Here is a 16925-nt window from a genome sequence, read left to right on the forward strand (position 1 = left end):
GATGCTTCCCCCCTTCCCACTCCTTGGAATTCAAATGCAGGTTTTGCTGCTTCCCTTTCTTAGTGATGAGAACTGCCTTCCACCCATGGATGGCATGGAATTTATCAGAGGTGGTTTTTACAGGTCCGGAAAACTAGTTAGTCCCAGTTTCAGGCATTTTCCATTTTAAAAACAGTTTAATAAATGTGCACCACATTACACTTCGTTTTAGTTACAAATTCAAATTGTGGTTACATAAGGCAGCCAATTCAGAGATTAATTTAGGGTTTCACAAATAAAAAGTAAAACTGCAGTGGGCATAATGCTAATATATGTAATTATAATACTGAACATCAGAATGTCTGTATACTTTCTGGTTAGGTATTTTTTCAAGGAAGTTATACATGTCATGACTCATTTCAGTTTTCAGTATTATATAAACAAAATTCAAGCATTCAATTATATGAAAACAATGATAATGCAGAGTTGCAGGTTTGAGGCACTGAGCAATCAGAAGCATGCATACAGAGTTACAGACTACCAGTTCAGGTCCATTTAGCCATGCAGCATCCTGGAGCGGAATACCAACTTTGATAGTATTTTATTCTGAGCCTATTCCTCAGTTTTGAATGGATATGTCCAAACTTTGAAAAAAATTGTTCTATGCTTGCTGGACACTGATGCAATTGCACTACCAGTTCTATGAAGTATCAGTATTCTTCAGGTTCTTCCACCGTGTTACAGGGGAAATCTTCCTTGATAGTGGATGAAAACATTGATTTTGGATACTGAGCTTCTTTTTCTTTAAATGCAAGTAAATATGCTAGTCGGGATTTTTGATGAGCAACCATTGGATTGTAATTTTTTCTTGTTCAACTGACCATTTCTTTCCTGCATATTTCGGATGAAGGAGGTTGGCCAATATGCGTAGTAATCTCCTCATGAAATCTCTTTTGTACTTTTGCTTTGTGTGGTGCAAGATTTTCATTCATCAGTAGATCCAAATGTATTTTTCATGCAACAGCAATTGTTTGTGTCCCTTTGGAGTGTGTCAAGTGCTTTAATTTACTGATCATGTTCTTTGCTTCCATTAAATCCCTTGATGATTAATTAGACTGATCATTCTATCTTCAAGTTCTGCCTTATGATCAACCCTGAGATAATGAGGCCAGTTTTTAACGCATGTTTCCAGGCATATTATATGACTATTCCATCATGTGTCACCAGTGATTTGGGGTTTTACAGATTTTGACTCTTTTTAAACCAGGCTGATGGGGATTACAACATCTACAACATGTTTCATCAACATCCTTTGGAATAAGGTCCTGTTCAAGTAGAGTTAGCCAATGTGATACATATCCATATGTAACCAAAGTGCCATCATATTCTTCCAAATCACTTCCTATACTTTGCATCCTTTTTTCATTGTCTGCCAGGCAGATCTTAACACCACAACTTTACAGTTCATTTGCTAATGCCTTAGCCTCTCTTTCTTGCCAGTGTACTTTCCAATCATCTTACTGCTTACAGTAGCACATACTGATACATAAACTTCAGTTTTCCCTATTTGCACACAGTTAGCTATTGCTGGGTCATTGTGCACATTACACTAGCCATCTTGTATTAATGTAATTTCTTTTCCGTGTAATTTGTTGCATGCTCTCACTCACAAGCCATCTGTAACTGAATCTAACATTTCACCTGCTACCTGCTTTCGACTGGGTGCTTTGTAGCCTGGCCTTAGGCTGCTGATCATTGCTTGAAAAGTTGGATGCTTAGTAACCAAAAAAGGAATATTACAGCATGTGGCAAATTGCCAGTACGATTATGATGGGTCCCATGTTTCCTCTTCTGGGTGGGGGGGGGGGGGGAGGAGGTGTTTCAGGGCGTAGTTTCCTGCCCCTGAACTAGGGTATTTACTGTACCACTAGAAACCCAGAGAAGGGAGTGGAGAGGGAGGGACCCGGGCCCGCCCTCTACTCTGGGTCCCAGCCCAGGGGCCCTAGGGACAGTGGTAAACCACTTGAACTAGTGCTTCCTTCCCCTGGGCTACTTCCCTCTCCTGCTCTTCAGCTTGTGGGGCTTCCTGCCCTCTCTCTCTCTGCACAAGCCAGGTGTCTCTTTACCTAGGGTCTTGGTCTTCTAGCCATCCATGGCACTTCTCCAAACTCTCCTCTACTTCAACTCCTCCAAACTGCACTCTGTTCTAACTCCTTCCAACTGCTCCAACTCCAAACCACTCTGCTCCAACTCCTTTTCCTGGCTGATTGAAGCAGGAGGTTTTTATCAGGTGACTAGCTTCAGGTGCTCTAATTGGCTTCAGGTGCTTTTAATCTATAGAAACCTTTCTTCCCTCTACAGGGAATAAGGCTTCTCCTCATCCTGGGACTTACATATCTCTCCTATAACACTCTCCTGCTGCCTTCTGGCCATGCTGTATCACAAGCCGTAAAAAAATTCTATCTTTTGTTTCAATTCTAGAATTGTTTTTGCTATAAACATATCCATTTGTAGTGGGAAAATGTGATACATCTTTCTCATTGTCTTTGGACAACCTTGATCTGGAGTTCTTTTGATGTACTTGGCAATATGGTAATATCAGTACCTTCATCATTCCCGTCTGATTCTGGATACTTTCCTACGTTTAGCCAAAGTCAGTGGTTCTGGTGTCGCTTTGTTCTTTCTACTGCATTTTGCAAAAAATGTATCCTCATACGGTCTGCCTTCCCAGTCACTTTTTCTTTGCAGTTTCTGCATCTAAGACTCTTTGCCATCATCATGATCCTTCTCAAAATACCCAGGAATTGGGCCAAGTGGCCTTCCACCTTTGGTCATATTGGAATATTCTGACCTGAGTCACTGTACTCATTGAGTTCAGTTGCATACCAGCCTGCCAGATCAAGAGACTGAGTACTGGACAGGACAGCATAGTTTGGCAGTTTACCTCAAACAGAAACTGAAACTTCCAAATCTGGGAATTCCCCTTCTTTGTTTACTAAACAAACATATAATTTTCATTGTTAAAGGGGGAATTCCCTGATTCAGAAGCTTCAATTTCGGTTGGAGATCGCCAAGGCAATAGTATACAGCAGGGGTCAGCAACCTTTCAGAAGTGGTGTGCTGAGTGTTCATTTATTCACTTTAATTTAAGCTTTCGTGTGCCAATAATACATTTTAACGTTTTTTAGAAGTCTCTCTATATAAGTCTATATATTATATAACTAAACTATTATCGTATGTAAACAAGGTTTTCAAAATGTTTAAGAAGTTAATTTAAAATTAAATTAAAATGCTGATCTTACACCGCTGGCCTGCTCAGCCCGCTGCCGGCCTGGGGTTCCATTCACCTGGGCCGGCAGTGGGCTGAGCGGGGCCTGCGGCCGGGACCCCGGCTGGCAAGGGGCCGGTAGCCAGAACCCCAGACCGGCAGCGGGCTGAGCGAGGCCAGTGGCCGGGACCCCAGACCAGCAGTGGGCTGAGCGGCTCAGCCCGCTGCCGGTCTGGGGATCCGTCCGCCGACTCCTGCCAGCCAGCGTCCAAGCTGCCGGCCCCACTCAGCCCCGCTGCCAGTCTGGGGTCCCGGCCCTGTCTACATAGGAGTAGGTACCTACCTTCTCCCTGGTTCTAGCCATTCTCTTCCTCTCTCTACACTGAGATGAGGGGGGGAGTGCTCTGAGTACAGGGCTGGGGGTGAAGGAGCAGGCTGGGGTGCAGGGTCTGGCCAGGAGCTAGAATGGGGGGGAGGAGGGAGCCTCAGGGTTGGGGCAGGAGGTTTGGATGTGGAGAGCTTACCTGGGCAGCTCCCATTTGGTGCGAGGGGTGCAGGTGGGAATGTGGGTGTGTGTGTGTGCAGGAGCTCCTGTTTGGTGCTCAGGGTGGGGATGTGGGGGCTGCAAGAGTCAGGGCATGGGGTGTGGGGGGGCTGGGTACGTGTGGGGGGTGCAGGAGTCAGGGCAGGGCACTGGGGGTGTGTGAATAGGGTGCAGGAGTCAGGGCTGGGGGGGGCTGGGTATTTGTGGGGGGTGCTGGAGTCAGGGCAGAGGGCTAGGTGTGTGTGAGGGGGGTGCAGGGGTCAGGGCAGAGGGCTGGGGTGTGGGCTGGGGTCGTGGGGATGCTCCCAGCCCCCTGCCCCGAGTGGCTCACGGCAGGGGGCTGGAGGGGATATACCGATTCCACCCCCTTCCTCAAGGTCCCCAGAGCAGAGAGCACGAGTGCGCTGCGGCTCCGCTTTTCCCTCTCCCCCTCCATAGCAAGGGCCGATCAGCTGCGCAGGGAAGGAGAGAAGGAGGGGCAGGAACCCAGCACGCTGGGGGAAGAGGCGGGGGGAGGGGGAAGCTTGCCTGCCCTGCAAGAGGAGATCGGTTGGGGGGGCGGAGAAGAGCGGGCCGGGCCGGGCAGGATTTTTAGTGGCACGCTGCTGTCTGCCGGGGTCCCCGGCAGACAGCAGCGTGCCATCAAAAATTGGCTTGCGTTCCATCTTTGGCACGCATGCCATAGGTTGCCGACCCCTGGTATACAGCTTTAGGGTGATGCTTTTTTGGTTTAATTTAATTAAAATCAAACAGACCATATTATTGCAAAACTATTATCAAGTTGCTAAATGTTCCTATAATTTTTATTAGTATATTCTAATAATTTATGTTTCCCAACATCCCAGTTTAAACTAGTATTTACCAGCACTTTGTCCTAAAGTAGTTTTTTCCCCCAGGAAATTGCCAATCCTGCTTCCTCCATTGTTCTTCTCTCCAATGTCACCATCATATTGTCCTTCTTCCAAGTGAAGAGCATAAGATACTGAGCCTGTGAGACCATGGATCAGCTAGGAGCAGATGCTTCATTGGCAGTGAATCTAACACCTTTGCACTGGGGTGCATCCCTGCCACAATACACCTGAATTATTTTTTAATACCAGGACAAATTTTTCTCCATACATGGCAGCAAAGCCTGAAGTCAACAAAGAAGTTGATAATAAGGTCTCTGAAGATACAAATGTTGCTGCAAGGGGTGTCAACTGATCTAATCCTACCACGCACACATTCTTGGATATGCTCAGATTCAACTAATCCCACATTCTCGGTCAATGCACGGTTCTGAATCCCTGTGCCTTCGCACCAATATTGATTTAAAAGAATGCTGGAATACAGTGATATGCCATGGTGAAAATAATGGCCTGTCCTGAAATTTAACATTTTAATATTAATTTTTCCCTCATATAGATCAGATCTGAATTCAAAAGAATCTATTTGGTCATTGACACACAAAACATAACTCCCATTGAGGTCACTGGGAATTACTTCTATAAACCCATCCCTTAGCACAATATTTCGCAAGTTCTCTTTACACTGAACTCCTGTTTAAAGATGATCAGGGAGAAGGACAGGCTTTGTACTGTTTCTTGCTTCTTTGCATAGTCTCACCACCACCTATTCACTTTTACCTTCAAAACAACAAGTCTTGTCTTTTCTGGTTTTGCTGCAGGTCTTCTTGGAGGACCCAGACATGTGGACTGGGAGCCTTCCTAACCCTTAACAGAGTGTTGAATCTTTGACAAAGATATTTTCTTCCAACTGTTAGGCATATGAGTTAAACAGATTTTAACAAAAGCAAATGACAAAACAAAAAGGGTTTTTAAAAAACATTTTGAATAAAAATCCCTTCCCTTTTCAGTTAGCAGTGAAACCTCATTATCTATGTTGTGCAGGAAAAAAGTAAGCCATGACCTGCAATTCTAACGTTAAAGGGGGGAGAGGGGGAGAGGAAGGAGAAGAAGAAAACCCCAAAGTTTCTGCCCTTTATACCTCATAAAGAAGTAAAAAGGGGTCCTTTTTTACTTCACAATGAATGGAATTAATAAATGAATTAAAGTAACACATGCTAAGGACTGATCCTTTAAACTTAAAAGTTACTTTCAAACTATGCCATGTGCATGAAATGTCTCCAAAATCCACAGAAGAAAACTATGTACATTCTTCTGTCTTTTCAACCCTGTTTTAATGTATTATTAGTGTTAATATTACAGAGTGCAGAGAAAGATTCCTTAACCTGGTACTAGCACATCATAAGTGTAAATCCAGAAAAAGCCACCTGTATTAAGCAGAGTAAATACTCAAAATTGAGCCTCTAAGATGTTTGAAATTATACATTCTGTAAAACACATGTAATAGGAAAAAGTACATACAGAAACTCCTAGAGCAGTGAACAGACTTCAAGGGAGTTATGCAAAGGATGAATCTGTGCTACTTAACAAGCCTTCAATAGTCACTATTTTAATTTACTGTAGGTTTAACCAAATAAATAATACATCTTCACTTTGATCAAAGACCAAAAGGTTAAAAAAAATGGGCCTAAAAGTGTTCCCACTGAAGTCTAACAACAAAACTTTCATTGACTTCCGTAACAGCAGGATTGAGCCCTTGATTGTGCAGTAGTTAAAGGTAGTTAAAAGTACTTAATAATTGCATGGAAGCAGTACTCAGTCCAATGCAGATAAATTATTATTATTTTTAACATTTTAAATGAAGGAATAGTCCTGCATATGTGAACTGCAAAAAAAATATATATTTGGAATAAATGACTATACTATTACTATGTCAATAGCAACTATGTTCGTGTTAGTAATGAAAGAAGTATGTCAGTGGTCTGATTTCATTACAGTCAGTGGTACTGCGCCAAAAAGGGAGGGTGGAGGGATTAGGAAGGCAAATTCTGCCAAGATTTACACCTCATACAACCTAGCACAGGGTGCAAGCCAGTGTGGAATCTGGTCTCTCTCATGCTGAAATACTGATGAAAAAAATCACAAATAAATTGTGGAACTTGGCTTATCCCAAAAAACTTTCTAAGACCAACCAACTGAAATTTCAATTAGGTTGCACTACAGAGTTAACAATGGAAAAACTTAACAGATGGGTAATTATGTTTGATTATTTTTCTGCATTTGGATAGCTCTAACTTACATGTTAGGTTTGGCATGCATACTGGTCTGATTTATAGAACTATTTGCTGGCAAAATCAACGGCCATTTTTGGCCTATATGGGTGAGGGGGGGATTGTTACACATGTGTCAAATTCATATTCATATTCATATAACAGTCTGCCTGCAATCTCAAGAATTGTATTAATCTTTACAAATCATGGGCAGTTTGTCCCCCTTGGTGTTGGCAGATTGGGAAACATGATGGTTTACATCCTATCAGAAACTCCAAAATTGGTGCAAATTGAAAGACTGTTAACATGATTTCTATTCATAGTTTATTTCCCCTTTCAATTCCCTACCCCAATATATTCATTTGTATGAAAATGAGTTAAATCTTTCCATAAAAGTAGACTCCAGGAAGAATAGGAATTTGCATGACTCGTTTGAAGATACAACTGATAAAGTTTCAGTAGACAAATATGAAAAGTGGGCCTTCATAATAGATTTCATATCAAGACAGTTTTCAACAAAAGAATCAGACAAATATAATTTATCCTAATTAATTTAACTTTATCTTTATGCAAATATTGTACTTAGATGCCTCACATTTCAGGCCAAATTCTGGGCTAATATACACCCTATGTAATTCCACTTCAGACAATGGGATGGCACCTGTATAAACCAGCACAGAATTTTCTCCTGTAACTATTAATGAGCTCTTCTAAGAAGCCTGATAGGGTTTATGTAAACATTTTATCCATAAATGTCGGTAACCATTGATTTTACTATACACACAAACTGACAAAAAATATTTCCATCAATAATAACTGAAATTCACAGACAGGCAAAGTAAGAAAAATGCTGTTTGAGAACTTCTTAGTGTTTGACTTAAGGCTATTTACTTTGTATGTTTTGACATGGGATGATGATAACTTATGTTTTAACTATTACAAAGCATTAGGTTTTTGAATCTCAATGTCTACTGTCATTAAACAATTGTTTGACCCCCACCCCCACCCCAGATTTTGCACAACTGTGAACAGTTAAATTGATGATAAAAATATCAATATTATCCATCAATTACAAAAAAATAAATAAAAAATTGAATTCTGCCAAGCCTGTTTATGTAGCAGCCAAGGTGTATCAATTTCATCAGTGCATGGATTCCCAACTTTTTCAAGTAATGGGCACATTTTCAATACAAAGTATTATTGGGACAAGAAATATAAAATTTTACTCAGTTTGCCTTATCAGAGCCAAAAATAGTAATAAAAAACTAAGACACCTTTCCTCAGTATTTGTCCTATTGTCTCAGGGCCATCACCTCCTAAATTGGAAGGCCCCATGTCAGAAGATGCTATATTTAATTTTAGAGGTTACCATGTTTGACCTCTAAGATTATTTATGTATCTGTGATAAATATTTTATGGTATAAGAAATAGATAAAAATAAAAATGCAATGAAAATACTAAAAGAGGGAAATTTAAATGATTTAAATGTGTAGTGTTGCTCAACAATTATATTCAACATACAGTAAACCTCAATTTAGCTGGGCTGAGACCTACCTTTCCTTTTTTGGGGAGCAATTAGCTCCCCAAAAGAGGTTTTCCTGTTGAAAATTTACCTCATAAAAAGCAAATTTGTTTTGCATTTTAGGTATTTGCTATACAGACTAACACTGTTTTATTTGCTACGTGCAATGATCAATTTTTGTTTGTTGATTTTTGTGATGGACTTGGTGGCATGTTGCTTTGTCTGCATATTCCCATCTATGCAACTTATGATGTTTCTTTTCAATACAGTAAACATTTTCTCTTGTTCTGATTAAATAAACCTTACTGCATGAAGACTGATTTCAGGTTTCTGTTGAAAATATCTAAAAATGAAAAATCCAACTCACAAAGGCTTTCAGAGTGCATTAATCATTGTATGGCAAAATCCCCAGAATCCCAAAGGATGTCCATAAAGGTCATATTTCTGAATGTGGTGAGGGTGGGGGAAGGAGGTTAATTCTGATATTTGATAGCATGGGAAACTACTAATTCTTTGCTAAAACAACTAATTCTTACCATTTTTAGACTCTTAAGTCTTGGGACTGCAGTTTCTCTCCGGTACCACAAAGAGAATAATCTACAAATGATTTAAAAAATATCATATCACCATAATTGTCACAAAATTCAAAAGGTTTTGGCTCATTTGCTATAATACTGGCTAAATATACCCTTCAGTGGCTAAGATCAAAAAGCATGCAAATTAGTCTAACGACCTGTATTTATATAGCATGCTTCTGTGTGCTTCAGTGGTCTATAGGCTTAAATATAGGACAAAGGAATCCCTGTTACCTGGATTTGCAAAGCCCTGTGCTATTCTTAGCACTCTGCACATCTTTGAAGTGCACCATACTTAATGGTTAACCCACTAGACAAGAGGACAAAAATAGATCATTCTGTACTGAATGTAAAGATTGTTCATTGTTCCCAGACTTACTACCACCTATAATTGTTTGCAATCTAGACAGCAAAAATAAGTCACATTTTCATAAAATGTTATGGTTCGGTGTGGATATTTTTGGAAATAGCATTGCATTACGTAACCCCCTTTTCCCTCTCTCGCAAATACACACACATGCACCCCTACGCACTCCCCCAATTCCTAAATAGGAAAATAATGAATATCTAACATTATACCATTTCATCTCAATTCTACATTTAATTACTGTACTATAATGCAATCCCCACTTTATTTACTATGTACACAGCACAGTTCCTCTATCTCATCACTGGTGGTAAATTAGTAGGTAAGGGAAAAAAATTATTATACTAAGTATATTAAGTTTATACAGAGCATATGCATATATACAATTTAATTAGTCACAACTCATTTACACGCATACATATACATACACACACAAACACTATATATAAGATTGCAAGTACGTATGTAGATACGTGTATATAAACGTTTGCTGAAAAGTAGATCACTAAATCTGCATAAAAACACTTAAAGTGTGGCTGATTTTTTGTAATTGCTGCACATGCAAAAATGCCTAAGGTTGCTGCAAGAAGAATGACTGCTCTCTAAAAATATAACCCGGCAGCTAGAGAGGAATCCACAGTCAGGGCGGCGAAAAGGGAAATTCATTTTACAAGCGGGAGAAAATGCCACCCGAGAGTCGTGCATGCATGCTAGCAAAGCAAACCGCTGTCGATTTAAAAAATGCATTTTTGTGGTTGATTGCAAAAATGGGAGGGAATAACAGCTTCAGAAAACCCCTGCATGTTTTCTCCATTAGTGCATAAAAATCCCAAACTCAAAAATCCAGCCTTAAAGCAGAAAGAGTTAAGCAAATATGTATACTGCACGTTTCTCTTCTTTAAGAAAGCCTATTTTGAAATGTACAGCTGGGGGTGAAGAGGGGGGGAGGCAAGTGAATTTGCTGCAGCAGAGTCCAGCCAAGGGCAAAAAGAAATGAAAAGAAACAAAGAAAAGAGAGGGCGGGGATGCAGATCTCTCCGAGCTGTGGACTGGAATTGCATATACTTACAGACAAAAGCCCCTGCTCCCTTTCTGTCCTTTCTACATGATCTGAAACACAAATGTGGATTAAAAAGAGGGCAGCATGCTCCAGAAGGGAATTTATAGTTGGGGCGGGGGGAGTGGGTAGGGTTGGGGGTGTGGGGAAAGAATGACTGCACCTCTTCCAAAGTGCAGCAGCCTTGGAGGAAAAAAGAAAAGGGGTGGGGGCGGCTGGGAGAAAAGTCTCTCTCTCTCCCGCTCTCCCAGGCTGGGGTTTGGTTGCCTGTGCTGGTTCTATTGAACAATGAGCTAATTCTGATGGTGGCTGGCTGGCTGCCAGCTCTCCCCCTCCTCCCCTCGTTACACACACACACACACAGACAGACACACACACTCACTCTCCCTCTTCTCCCCCCTCCCCCCCTCCGCTTCGCTGCTGCAGAGCCAGACTGCTTAGTCTGCAATAATGCTCAACTCAAAGTCCCCCCGCTGTCTAGCAGCCAGAGAGCCAGCCGACCAATCACCGCGCGGAGCGCAGGCAACCCGGCGGCAGCCGCCTCGCTGGAGGGAGGGGGGAGGGGCTCGGCTCGGCTCGGCTCGCCCCTCTTCCCTTCGGCGGTGCTGCCGGCCCTGCTGCCTGGGCCTGAGCGCCAAGCCGGGGAGAAGCGAGCAGCCATTGGCGCGCGCGGCCGTCGGTCAAACCTCCCCCCCCTTTCCCCCGCAGAGCGGCGCTGCTTTCCAGACAAATAATCCGGGGCCGGGCTGGTGGGGTGCCAGGCGGGGAGGCTGGCCAAGGAGCTGCACAGCCGCGGCGCCCTGCCAGCCCCAGCGCGCGGGAGGCGGGAGGCGGGAGGGAGCGAGCGGCCCCGCGCTGTAATAATAAACCTGCAGCGGTAGCAAAGGGCATCTGAGGGGAAGGGGCGGGAGCCGGAGCCGGAGCTGCCGCCGCCGCTTTGCTTCTCCTGTGCCTGGCTGAGAGGGGAGAGAAAATGGTGCGCGGGGAGGAGCGGAGAAGACACAGGCCAGGGACCAACGCAGCGGCCCAGGGCGCCCCAGGCACCGCTCACAGCGCGGGGGAAACACCGAGACAGCGCGCACCCCCTCCCGGGAGACCCAGCGTCACCCCGGCGCGGATGCACACCGCAGTGCCGCCCAGGGACAAAGAGCCAGGCAGGGCAGGGGGAGAGCAGGAGTGGGGCGAGCACAGCTCCCTCTCCTGTCCCCGAGCAGTGATCTGGCACCGCGGCTCCTGCTCAGAGGGGCAAGATAGGCGCGCCTCTTCCTATTTAAGCCTGGTTTAACCAAACACCAGGACACAAAGACACTCAGGCGTATCAGAAACACACACACACACAGGTAGCACAACAACATAAAACACAGTGCAGTGACACACACTGCGCAACACAGAGGAAGGACAGTCAATGGCATGGAAATACAGACAAACAGTGACACACAAATGCAGAGCACGGGCACAGATGCACATTTGAGACAGCATTGTGGCACAAAGAGACATAGCACAGCGATGCATCACGCAGTTCTGTGTTTGTGCAGCACCCAACAGTGGGGTCCTGGTCCATGTCTAGGGCTCCAAGCCACTACTGCAATATAAATAATGATATTTTTACAAAGTGACAGAAATACACAGCCCTGTGACGTACAGTGACACAAAGACAGCAGCATGCCATACAACACTGGGACACAAAAGACAACACAAAGACACACTTGCACCAGAAGGGCACAAGGATAACAGGGAACCACAGACACAGCACATTGATGTAAAGAGACATAGATAGCTCAGCACCACACAGTGAAAGAGAGATACATAGCACAGACACACTACAAAAGTATAAAGAAACAAACATGGGCTGTCTGATTCTCTATTGCGCTACAGCAAGTGTAGTCATTTACACTAGTGTGCAAAGTAGATGTAAAGAATAGTAAATCAGAAAGTAGCGTTCGCCACTCACTTTGGTGTGACTACACATGGTACAGGACAGCAGCTATTGGATACTCTGGCTAGAACTTAGGCCTTGCCTATTCTCAAACGTTGCACCTGTTTAAAATAATTTTTCAAATCCAACTTACTCTAAATCAAATTTTAAAATTTTATTAAAGCTAATGTTAAAATTATATAATATTAAGGTTATATAATATACGGTTAAGGAAAGAGTGTCCATAGAGAGGTTTGCATTGGTTTACTAGGATAAGCTGCAAAGCAATGTTTTACACTCAGCTTTGTGGCATTTCTCTGGTTGTCTGTTTCCGATCAATTCCAAAAATTCAGGAAATGTTCTGGGCATCAGTGGGTCAAACCCTATTGATTTTGGTGAAAACTGGAAGGGAAAAAATGGGAGCCCTTTAGAGCTAGTTAGCAAAGCCAGCAGGTTCAGTCACCTTTGTAATTCTCTGTAGATCAAAGAACCAGTTGGTAACAGCCATTAACACCTTCCCCCATAACACCCGCCCTGCCCATCTTGGCTCTGCTCTTCCTCCCAAAATATACTTTAAAAATGTTGGCACCCAGAATGGCTTATCTCCTAAACAGAAAGAAAAGAAACAAGATTTTTGTGGGAGTGGGTTTGAGGGAGGGGGAATGAGGCCTCACATGGAGCCCCTGGCATGGGAGGGAGAATGGGGACTCTTATCATGGGAGGAAGGGGAGCACCCAGAGCCCCTGGTATGGGGAAAATAGGGAATGGGGAGGGACTGAACCACTGGGAGGGAATAATGGGGGGCCATGGTATGTGGAGAAGGGGAAAATGGAGGGCACATTGAGCCTCTGGCAAGTGAGGGGAGAAGGGAGAGCAATGTTAAGAGTGGAGGCGAACATGGGGACACACAGAGCCTCTGCTATGAGGTGGAGGGAAATGGGGGTCACACAGAGCTCCTTCCGGGGGTTAACATTTGAATGGGGGACACGTAAAGCCCCTGGCATGGCGGGGGGTGGGGGGGTTGCATGGGGTCCCTGAAATAGAGGGGAATGGGAGGGTAGCACACAGGGATCTTGTGGGGAGAGGGGAAACGTATGACGCAAAGTCCCTAGAGCAGGGGTGGGTAAACTGCGGCCCATGGGCCGCATCGTGCCCACCAGCCATTTTAATCCGGGGCTTCCCCCGCTCCAGCTGGTGAGGAGGGTTGGGGGCTGCTCCATGCGGCTCCCAGAAGCAGCGGCATGTCCCCGCTCTGGCTCGTATGCATAGGGGCAGCTAGGGGGCTCCGCTCTGCATGCCACCTCTGCCCCAAGCGCTGCCCCCACAGCTCCCATTGGCCAGGAACTGTGGCGGCAGGGGCAGTGCCTCGCGTAGGAGCTGGAGCGGGGACATGCTGCTGCTTCCAGGAGCTGCTTGAGGTAATCGCTGCCCGGAGCCTGCACCTCCGAGCCACCCCCTGCGCCACAACCCTCTGCCCCAGATCTGATCCCCCTCCAACCCCCCGAACCCTTCTGTCCCAGACCAGAGCACCCTCCTAGACCCCAAACCCCTCATCCCCAGCCCCACCCCAGAGCCTGCACCCCCTGCCGGAGCCCTCATCCCCACCCCACACTGCACCCCCTCTGCCCCAGCCTGGAGCCCCCTCCCACACCCTGAACCCCTCATTTTTGGCCCCACCCCGGAGCCCGCCCCTCCCTCACCCCAACCCCAATTTTGTGAGCATTCATGGCCTGCCGTACAATTTCTATACCCAGATTTGGCCCTTGGGCCAAAAAGTTTGCCCACCCCTGCCCTAGAATGTACAATATACTCGGCCTATTGAAGCAACAAAGTGTGTGACCCTCTTGTTACATCAATTTAAAAACCATCTTTAATTAAACCTTTGCAACTTTTGTATATGATAAGGAATTATATGGCCCTTGTTACTATAATATTTGCACGCACACATGCCATAGAGCCACAGCACAGCAACAAAAATACACCACAATTATGCAAAGACACAGCACAGTGACAAATTCACTCTCCCCTTTCCAGAGTTTTCTGCCTCTTATATAATGAGCAAAATTTAAGAGTGGAAATAATGTAAGAAATTATTTTTAAAAGGAAGGTGGAGACAAGCGCTGATCCTGCAAACACACACATACTTAACTTTAACCTTTACCTTTAACTTCAGTGGAACTGGTTACATGCCAGAGTTAAGTACAAGATTAAGGGTGAAATTCTGGCTCCATTGAAGTCAATGGGAGTTTTGCCATTGACTTCAGCGGAGCCAGGATTCGATAGTGTTTCTAGTATCAAGGCCTTATTATGTATCTGAGACAAGCTCTGTAATAGAAGCATGAGGCATTCCAAATCAAGAACTGATTTTAACACTTTACTGAGGTGTCACCTATAGTAAAGGGAAATGCATTTGCTGCAACCTGCCAGTCATTTGTCAGTGTGGGAGTGTCAGCAAGGATGCTTTTGAACCAAATAAGGGATTAGTGCCTCTGCCTCCCCCTCTTCCACTCATATGTTAAAAGTCTCTGTACATCATAGCTAAAATGTTGCTTCTATAGACCCAAGTTGTGGAAAAGCAAGGTCAAAGACATGCCAGTGAAATTCAGGAAGCATGGAAGTGGTGCTGACTCAATTACCAACCCTGTTGTAGTGGATGATGATCATTATTAGCACTAATTGACAGTGAAAATGTGCCTGCCCCCTCGAAGTAACAGCCGAAATCTGAGGAGTGTCTGTTAAAAATTTGCCTAATTTGGACATGTAACAAAGTGTATAAGTACTAAATATTAATTGTGGTATAAATACAGAACAAACAATAGTGCACCCCATGCAACAGTTGTGTATGTACATATCTTTAATTGGGGGTAAAATCCAGAGATTGTCAGCTGATTCCTGCCACCCTTCCCAAATATGATTTCTCTCTGCCACTGGAAATGAAATTGGCATCAAACATATTTTTTTCTTTAAAATGTTAGAAAAATAATATAACCCCATATTCAAGTGAATTTGGAAAATGTTATAACTCAAGAATTCCACAATTGTCTTCCATTCTGGTTCCCAAACTAGATAGGAAACATAAGAATTGACATAATGGCTCAGACCAGTGGCTCATTTGGCTCAGTATCTTTTCACTGACAGTGGCCAGTACCAGCTGCTTCAGAGTAATGTGCACAAGAACCTTGTCCCAAGGAAAGTTTTATTCCTAATTTCCCCAGTAGTTGGAAGTTGGCTTAAGCTTTGAAGCATTTATAACTTCTCTAAACTCTTGCTTGTGTGTTTTTTAAATATTTATTATTATAACTCTGGACTTTCTGGTTATCCATATAGATTTAAAATCCCTTTGTGAATCCTGATAATTTCTTGGCTACAATTATATTTTGTGGCAATGGGTTCCATAGGTTAATCGTACATTGTGTGAAAAAAGTATTTCCTTTTATCCATTTTGAATTTGCCACTTTTCAGTTTCATTGAGTATCCCCTTGTGCTTGTATTATGAGACATGGTGAATAGAAGTTCTTGATTGACCTTCTCTTTATCATTCACTATTTTGTATATTTTTGTCATGTCCCCTTTTATTTGTCTCCTATGTACAGTAAATCTGAATCTTTTCAGTCTCTCTTCATAATTATTATTGTCACCCATCTGTGAACCTTTTCTAATTTGAAATCTTTTTTGATATTTGGGACCAGAACGGAACGCAGTAGACTAGAAAGATCAATTTCTACCCTTATTATTTCATTATTGTAACAACCTCTTTCTCTCTCTCTCTCAATATATAAATAACACATGAATGAGATAAATATATCAGAAATCCCTACCAGCCATCTGCCTAGTTGTTATCCATTGGTACTTTACCATAGGCATTGCACCCAAAAGAGCCTTGAAGAGGGATTTAAAGGCTATGTCTACACTACGAAATTAGGTCGAATTTATAGAAGTCAGTTTTGTAGAAAGCGTTTTTATACAGTCAGTTGTATGCATCCCCACACAAATGCTCTAAGTGCATTTAGTCGGCAGAATGTGTCCACAGTACCGAGGCAACCGTCAACTTCTGGAGCGTTGCACTGGGGCTAGCTATCCCACAGTTCCCGCAGTCTCCACCCTCCAGTTGAATTCTGGGTTGAGAGCCCAATGCCTGATGGGGCAAAAACATTGTCGCGGGTGGTTCTGGGTACATATCGTCAGGCCCAACCTTTCCTCCCTCCCTCCATGAAAGCAATGGCAGACAATCGTTTCATGCCTTTTTTCCTGCGTTACCCGTGCAGACGCCATACCACGGCAAGCATGGAGCCCGCTCAGCTCACCATCACCGTATGTCTGCTGGGTGCTGGCAGTTGTGGTACTGCATTGCTACGCAGCAGCCGCTCATTGCCTTTTGGCAGCAGAGGTGCAGTATGACTGGTAGCCATCGTCGCCATACTCCAGGGTACTCTTTTAGCCGATCTCGGTGAGGTCAGTCAGGGCGCCTGGGCAAACATGGGAGTGACTCAGCCAGGTCATTTCCCTTTTAAGTTTCGTCTCATGGTGATTCAGTCCTACCAGCAGTTGTACTGCACCGTCTTCTAATGAGCAGCGAGGAGACG

The 16925-nt window shown here is 43.9% G+C and overlaps 2 long non-coding RNA genes across 2 annotated transcripts; both read right to left on the reverse strand.

Annotated features, from left to right (window-relative positions):
• Positions 1–377: 377 nt before the first annotated feature.
• LOC122465915 lies at positions 378–8958 on the reverse strand. The gene is made up of 2 exons (XR_006291058.1): positions 5417–8958; positions 378–1133 (listed from the first exon to the last, which is right to left on the reverse strand). It is a non-coding gene; the product is annotated as an uncharacterized LOC122465915 (long non-coding RNA).
• Positions 8959–8960: 2 nt separating this feature from the next.
• On the reverse strand, positions 8961–10803 carry LOC122465914. Its single transcript, XR_006291057.1, has 3 exons — positions 10591–10803; positions 10440–10480; positions 8961–9025 (listed from the first exon to the last, which is right to left on the reverse strand). It is a non-coding gene; the product is annotated as an uncharacterized LOC122465914 (long non-coding RNA).
• Positions 10804–16925: the final 6122 nt, after the last annotated feature.

Source organism: Chelonia mydas, chromosome 5 (genome assembly GCF_015237465.2).
Source record: "Chelonia mydas isolate rCheMyd1 chromosome 5, rCheMyd1.pri.v2, whole genome shotgun sequence".
Lineage (NCBI taxonomy): Eukaryota > Metazoa > Chordata > Testudines > Cheloniidae > Chelonia > Chelonia mydas.